Source organism: Onychomys torridus, chromosome 2 (genome assembly GCF_903995425.1).
Source record: "Onychomys torridus chromosome 2, mOncTor1.1, whole genome shotgun sequence".
In the NCBI taxonomy this organism is placed as follows: domain Eukaryota; kingdom Metazoa; phylum Chordata; class Mammalia; order Rodentia; family Cricetidae; genus Onychomys; species Onychomys torridus.
Window position 1 is genome coordinate 107,384,064 of NC_050444.1, and position 7,920 is coordinate 107,391,983.

Sequence of the window (7,920 nt, forward strand, 5' to 3'; positions counted from 1 at the left end):
AAATTTCCTGTTAAGTTTAGAGTAACTTTATATCTTAAAATATATATTAAAGAGGAGTTGGATATTTCTCAGCTCACATGAAAGCAGAAATAAGCAAAACACATTTCAAAGAAGAAATTTTTAAAAAATATGAAAATTTCCAGCATTATACTAATGCAGAAGCCCTATTCAAATTAATTTCTGAATTTTTCCATCCTTCATCAAAATTTTTAATCATTATAACATGAAAGAAAGTAAGACATAGGGAAAATACCCAATAAGAAGTAAAAAGAATGAGATATTTTTATCATTCAAAAAAATGATAGTTTGTCATTAAATTATAACCTCAGAAGCTTTTAAAAAGAGACAAAGATCTTTTGTTTCTGCTGTTGTTTTGTTATTTGTTTTGGACAAGATGTTACACAACACACATTTGCTTTGAATTTGCTCTGTTCCAGGGGTTACCCAGCTTTAGTGTTTCAGATGTTGGGATGACAAGTGTGTACCAACTTTTAAAGTGATGATAGAATTTTTAAAGAATAAAGACAAGTTGGAATGTCAGAAATACAGCATATGTAAGATTTATCCTTTCTACCCTTACTGAAAAGTCTTACTAGGATCTACTTATACGCATCCAATTTATAAAGTTAATTCTTAAGTATGTTAAAATGTGTTATGTTAACAATAAATCTGAGAACCAAGAGACTTGGAACACTGTGAGGTTTCACTGTGTTTATGCCAACTGCAGCATGTTTAGAAGGAATGGTTAGTAGCTATTATTGTTTTTATCAAGTACTGTTGTCCTTTCACAATGTTCACGTTCTAACGTAATATTAGATGCTGCTGTATTGGGACCAAGGAAAACAATGGACTGTTTTGTGGTAGCAGCCGGTGACTAGGAAGAAGGGTCTACAAAATGTACTTGCTTAAGGAAATGTGCCTCAAGGAGATCCTTCCACTCATCCCATCCCATGCTCTTTAACTAGTCTTCTCTATTTAAGAGATGTTCCTGAAGAGACCAGCTGCAAGGCCCAATAGGTCTGTTCCACTAATGAACCAAATGTTCATTAGATTTAGCAGTGTCTTGTTTTAATCTTCCAACCTGATTCTAAAATGTGGTTAGGGAAAATACGAGAAGTGTTTACAAGGCAAAGTAGGCTACTCTGATTATTTTAGACATAATACATGGACTAATTTTTACTTTAAAAGCTTCCTGCAGCACATTCTGTATTGACTATTTTGAATGCCAGCCATCTTTGCATATCAGCTGTGCAGGCTCTCAGGGCTATGGCCATTTGTTCAGATTAAGTCTGTCTTCGGTAGATAAGTCTCTTAAGCAGTTTGGAGCATGGAGGGGAAATGTAGTGCTTTTGATGGTCTGAAGGCAGAAAACATCTCCTGCCCAATTAATTCATGCCACTATAAAGTGTACTGTTCAGTGTGTGATTTTCCTCACACCTGTGAAGTTGAGTGAACAGCTTCGATATATTTTTCCTTGTTGTTAGTAAAATAGAGTTCTGAGGGAAAAGATGTTTCCTTTTCTCAGTGAATAGCAGGTACCCATTCTATCACGAGTAAAAGTATGGTAGTTAAATCCTAAGCTTGGGTCTCTTGCACAAACTCTATTGCAAATTATTTTAACTCTCTACTTCATAATGAACTTTTTGAGGAATTAATAGTAGGATAATAAACTAGGTTACATATATTGCATGATTAATTAAATACATGGTTCATAGATGTTTATGTTGATATTTAGGCATATTGGTTATGTATGTCTCCACCAAATCCTCTCCTCAGGTCTCACAGAACTCTGTAGAAGAGGAAATAGAAAGATTGTAAGAGCAAGTGGGGATGGACGGCCCAGAGGAAACTCAGCCTTCAAAGCACAACAGGACTGACAAACAAGAACTCACAGAGAATGTGGCAGCATGCACAGGGCCTGCACAGATCTAGGCCAGGTGGGGCCCAAGAGCTGATAGGAGAAGAGGATACAAACCACCATCTCTAACCCAGAAACTTCGTCAATAGATCACCACATACAAGTGGAAAATTAGTTTTCCCTCAATAGAGTCTAACTGCATTACAAACCACACTTAAGGGCAGCCCCAAGTTCAGCAGTAGATGGCCAGCAAAAAAAAAAAAAAAAAAAAAAAAAAAAAAATGAGTTCAGTAGTATTTGTTTTTGAGGAAACATTTGTTTCACAATGTTTTTTGGGGGGCACTTTTTTCTTTATAAATCTTTTGCTTATGTATTGTGGTTTCTGATTTTATTCTTAAGCATTTTCTGTGTGTGCAAATATGGGTGTGTCTCAGTATCTGTGTTTCTTGTGTCTTTTGGGGGGACTCTTGTTGTGGAATGATCATTTTGTACACTGTGAAGATGTGTCTTTGCAAAGGCACCTTCTGATTTGTTAAATAAAGAGCTGACTGCCCAATTGCTAGGCAGGAAGGGGTTAGGTGGGACTTCAGGGAAGAGAGAGAGAGAGGAGGAATGAATCTAGGTACAAAAGACAAACCAGAGAACAGAGAGAGGAAATAAGAGCATGGAAGAGACAAGAGAGATTTAAAAAAATGAGACAAAATATAGATCAATATAAATACGTTAATGTAAGTTATCAGAGCTACTAGGACAAGCCTAAGATATAGGCTGAGATTTGATCATTAATAAGTCTCCATGTCATTTTATTTTTGTGAAGCCCAAAGCAAAATCCATCTACAGGCTCTTTTTTAAATTCCTCTTTGTTTTATACTATTCTGATTTTTTTCTTATTATTTTGTTCTAATGAGAGAGAGAGAGAAAAAGAAAGGGTGTATATTTGGGGAGTTAGGGAAATAAGGAGGACCTGAAAGGAGCTGGGGATGGGGAAATCATAATAAAAATATACTATATTAAAAAATCTATTTCAATGACAAAAAGGCCATCAGTAAGAACCAGTATGTAACAAATAATCTGATATTAAGGTTTTAGAGAAAGTAGAAAATGCAATCATTTTTGCAATATTAAAGAAAATGTTTATAGAAATTGACAAAACACTAGATACATATTTTGAGACTTTTTAAAAATATTACATATTAGCCATGGGTTCTCCTGTCCTCCCCACTCCCGCCCCACCCCCACCTTCCCTCCAGCCCCTCCCCTCAATTCCCATCTCCTCCAGGGCCAAGACTCCCCTGGGGATTCATTTCAACCTGGTGGATTCAGTACAGGCAGATGCAGTCACCCTCCTTCCAGGCTGAGCAAAGTGTCCCTGTGTAAGCCCAAGGTTCAAAGCAGCCAGATCATACACTAAGGACAGGTCCTGGTCCCCACTGCCTGGGTGCCTCCCAAACAGTTCAAGCTATTCAATTGTCTCACTTATCCAAGGGTCTGATCCAGTTGGGGGCTCCACAGCCTTTGGTTCATAGTTCATGTGCTTCCTTTAGTATGGCTATTTGTCCCTGTGCTTTTTCAATCTTGGTCTCAACAATTCACTCTTACAGTCCCTCCTCTTCTTGACAATTGGACTCCTGGAGCTCCACCTGGGGCCTGGCAGAGGATCTCTACATCCACTTCCATCAGTTATTGGATGAGAATTCCAGCATGACAGGGTGTTTGGGATCTGATCACCAGACTAGGTCAGATCAGGCTTTCTCTCGACCATTGCCAGTAGTCTACAGTGGATGCATCATTGTGGATTTCTGGGGACCTGTCTAGCACTTTGCTTCTTCCTGTTCTCATGTGGTCTTCATTTATCATGGTCTGTTATTCCTTGTTCTCCCTTTCTGTTCTTGATCCAGCTGGGATCTCCTGCTCCCCTAAGCTCTCTTTCCCTGGAACCTTGCCCTTAATTACTCCCACTGTAATCCAGGTTGTTCATGTAGATCTCATCCATTTCTCTGTCATTGGGCGATCCCTGTGTCTTTCCTAGGGTCCTGTTTTCTAGGTAGCCTCCCTGGAGTTGTGAGTAGCAGTCTAGTCATCTTTGTTTTATGTCTAGTATCCTACTATGAGTGAATACATACCATATTTGTCTTTCTGAGTCTGGGTTACCTCACTCAGCATGAATTTTTCTAGATCCATCCATTGGCCTGCAAACCTCATGATGCCATTGTTTTTCTCTGCTGAGTATTACTCCATTATGTATATGTACCATATTTTCTTTATCCATTCTTCAGTTGAAGGGCATCTAGGTTGTTTCCATTTTCTGGCTATTACAAACAATGCTCATATGAACATAACTGAGCAAATGCCCAATGTTAAATGTATTGCTAAAAATAATTTGTAATATCAAATAATTGAGGAGACCATAAGCCCTTCTGAGCACAGAATTCTACCCAACTTCATATGTAACACACATGAAGGCTGCTAGCATTGAGTTGAACTCAGAGGTTAAGATAAAGCCAAATTAGATGTGTGGAAACTGGAATGGCATATTTCAGGTAGACACATGTGTCATTGAACTTATCTTTTATAAGAAAACAAAATTAGGACAAGAGGAAGATAATACCTCTGACAGAAGATGTATGAAAAAAATCCTGACTTGAATAAATAGATAGTTTAGATTGTGAAGGCCTTTCCTCATGGAAGAAAACAGGAAAAAAGCATGGAAGAAAAGACAAAAGAGGATTTCCTTTGTCACTCATGCTGTGGACCATGGTGGATGCTAAATGAGCTATAGCCAAGAGCTGTCAGCTAATAGCACCAGTGGAACAGCATGTTCTGTCATGACAGTAGGACTGAGAAGAGCTTGGCAGAGTTGTTCCAGAAAGCAGCATTTGAATGTTTCTGAATGGGAGAAGGTAGAAAAAGAATTCACTACTACTTCTTCTTCTTCTCCTTCTTCTTCTTCTCCTTCTCCTTCTCCTTCTCCTTCTCCTTCTCCTCCTTCTCCTTCTCCTCCTCCTCCTCCTCCTCCTCCTCCTCCTCCTCCTCCTCCTCCTCCTCCTCCTCCTCCTCCTCCTCCTTCTTTTCTTCTCCTACCTTTCCTCCTCCTCCTCATTCCCCTCCTTCTTTTGGTTTTTTGAGACAAGGTTTCTCTGTATAGCTTTGGAGGATGTCTGGAGCTCACTCTGTAAAGCAGGCTGGCCTCGAACTCAGATATCTGCCTGCCTCTGCCTCCTAAATCCTGGGATTAAGGGCATGTGCCACCACTGCCCTGCATAGAATTCAATTCTTTCACTTAACTTTTCTTGTCACTGTAACAAATACCTGGAAGAAGCAATTTAAGAGGGTAGAAGATTATTTTGGCTCAGTTTTCAGTACCTGATGATGGAAAAGGCATGGGAAAATTCTTGGCAGTAAAACCAATTTTTGGCATTTTCTTTTTGTTTGTTTGTTTGTTTGTTTGTTGATACAAGGTTTCTCTTTGTAACAGTTCTCGTTTTCCTGTGAAAAAAATATCCTGATTCTTCTTAAACCAGGCTGGCCTGGAACAACTTTCCTAGTGCTGGGATTAAATGTATGCACTACCATTCATCACAGAGCGGTAAATTCTTAATAGTGTTACCAGAGAGCAGAAAGCCCAGACTAGAGGTGGAACAGAACTGTAGCCCACAATGCCTACATCTAATCTTTTAGCCAGGTGCAAGTCCAAAGTTTCCACAACTTCCCCCATACAATATTAAAGTATTTGAAAATGAGTAAGACAGTAAGACGTAGATAAATATAAACAATATTTATTAAATTTTGCTATGGTTTAAATTTTGTAAACACCTGAGATTACTTACCCAGCCAAGGTCACTTTATATAGCTTCAAGGAATTAAACCAGGCTGGTTAGTTGGAGGGATCACAGCAAGACTGAGGCTGTAAAAGTTTTATTGAGGGCAATCAGATGTGTTATACCCTTATCATAAAAAGAATACAGTAGCAAGTGCCAGGATTAGTACTGTTGTAGCTGCCAGAATTCAATGATGTTTGCAAGCTATACAGAAAACACAAGATTAATATCTAAGGCCAACATGTTGAGTGTCCATGTTTCCTTGACTTCTTAGGAAACATACAGAGAAACACAAAGTGGCCTGAACACTTCACTGCCTGAAGGAGTGCCTTGGTTTCTCGGGAAGTGAAATGTACATAGTGCCCAAGAACCATGAACTCTGACCTTAAAATCTATACTGCATACCCCTCAAGGCCAGGCCAACTCCATAATTCCCTGGAAAGGTGAAAGGTCTCTCTCCTGGCTCCTGTGTTGGTATTCCTCTTCTCCAGCTGGTAGAGAATATCTTTAAGTTCTTATCTTTGGAACCTGTACTAAATCCCTTACAAGAAATAAAGAATTTCGCAATTATGATTAACAGTCTTGTTCTAAATTTCTATTCTACAGGAATGGAGAGATTGCTCAGTAGTTAAAGAGTATATACTACTCTTACGGAGGACCCAAGTTTATTTCTCAGAACCCACATGAGGCCATTCACCACTCCCTATAACTGCTAGCTCCAGAGAATTTAACACCTTTAGCTGTGGATGATACGCATGCACATACACACACACACACACACACACACACACACACACACACACACACACACCACCCAAAAACAAAGCAAAAAAAACCCACATACATTTAACTAAAGTAATAAAAATAAAATAAATTATTCCGTATTATAGTGGTGACTGCAGGACTTTATAAAGAGACAATTGTCACAATAGTGAGAAGTGAGAGAGTCAAGTCAGAGAGCCTGGCAAAGTGGGAGGACTAAGTCAGAGAGATTGGCAAAGCTGCTATAATGCTGCCTTTAACATGGGAAGATGGAGTCAGAAGTAGGGAATGTGAGCAAGCTCGAAAATCTTGAAAATAGCACCACCAATGAATGAGCATCTTCTTCAGCATATATTATCAGTGTTTTTGTTTGTCTTTGCTATTTTAACAGGGGTAAAATGAAATCTCAAAGTTGTTTTAATAGACATTCCTAGGGAAAAATGACCATTTTGAGATATGTATTAGCCACTTTTTCCTTCTTTTAAGAACTATCTGTTCAGATCCTGGGCCCATTTTTTTGAATGGGTCATTTGTTTTTCTTTATTTTTTGAGTTCTTTGTGTATTCCTGATATTAACCCACTGTCAGGATTATAGCTGTGAAAGATTCTTTCCCATCATGTAGATATCCTATTTATCTGATTAGTTGTTTCTTTAGATGTGAAGAAGCTTTTTAGTTTTAGAAAGTCCCACTTGCCAAGTGTTGGCCTTAATTCTTGGTCAAATGGAGTTGGCAGAAAATTCGTAAGAGGTAAAAGAACAGGAAATTTTCTCTGAGCTTGTGTCACCTAGAAATAACAAAAGCCACACTTACAACATCTCGTCAACATAGCTGCCGAAACAAGAGGGATGACGCTAGTAGACATGTCAATGTGGACTTGAGTAAAGTTCAGGAGCTCTCAACCCTAGACAAAGAGCTAAAGGCAACTAATATTGAAAAGTGGAGAAGTTCTTCCCCAGGAAAGAGGACACCAATGGGATATCCAATATTAAATGTTTAGTCCTAAAAACATATACATATAAGTATCATTATATGAACTGTGCAGATTCTATTACTCAGGCAAGCATGTGTGTGTGTGTGTTTGTGTGTGTGTGTGTGTGTGTGTGTGTGTGTGTGTGTGTGTGTGTATACATCCACACAGACATATATGGAAGAAAAAAGGCCATAGATTGTAGAGATAGTTGAGACATTACATGGGGAGTTAGGAGAGAGGAAAGAGAAGGGAGAAATGATATAATTTTAATTATAAACTCTAAAAATATAATTTAAAAGCTAGAAATATATAAAGATACAGAATATGAGCACACTATCTCTCCAGCAGAAGACAGCTTAGACTACATGTTGATTTGGGGATAATAGAATTCATTTCTGACTCCTGCACTCTGGAACTGAAAAAATAAATTTGAGTTGTTTTAAGCTATTGAATTTGAGGTCACTGGCTCTAGCAGTAATAGGAAGCTAACGCATTATTGCAATAAAAATG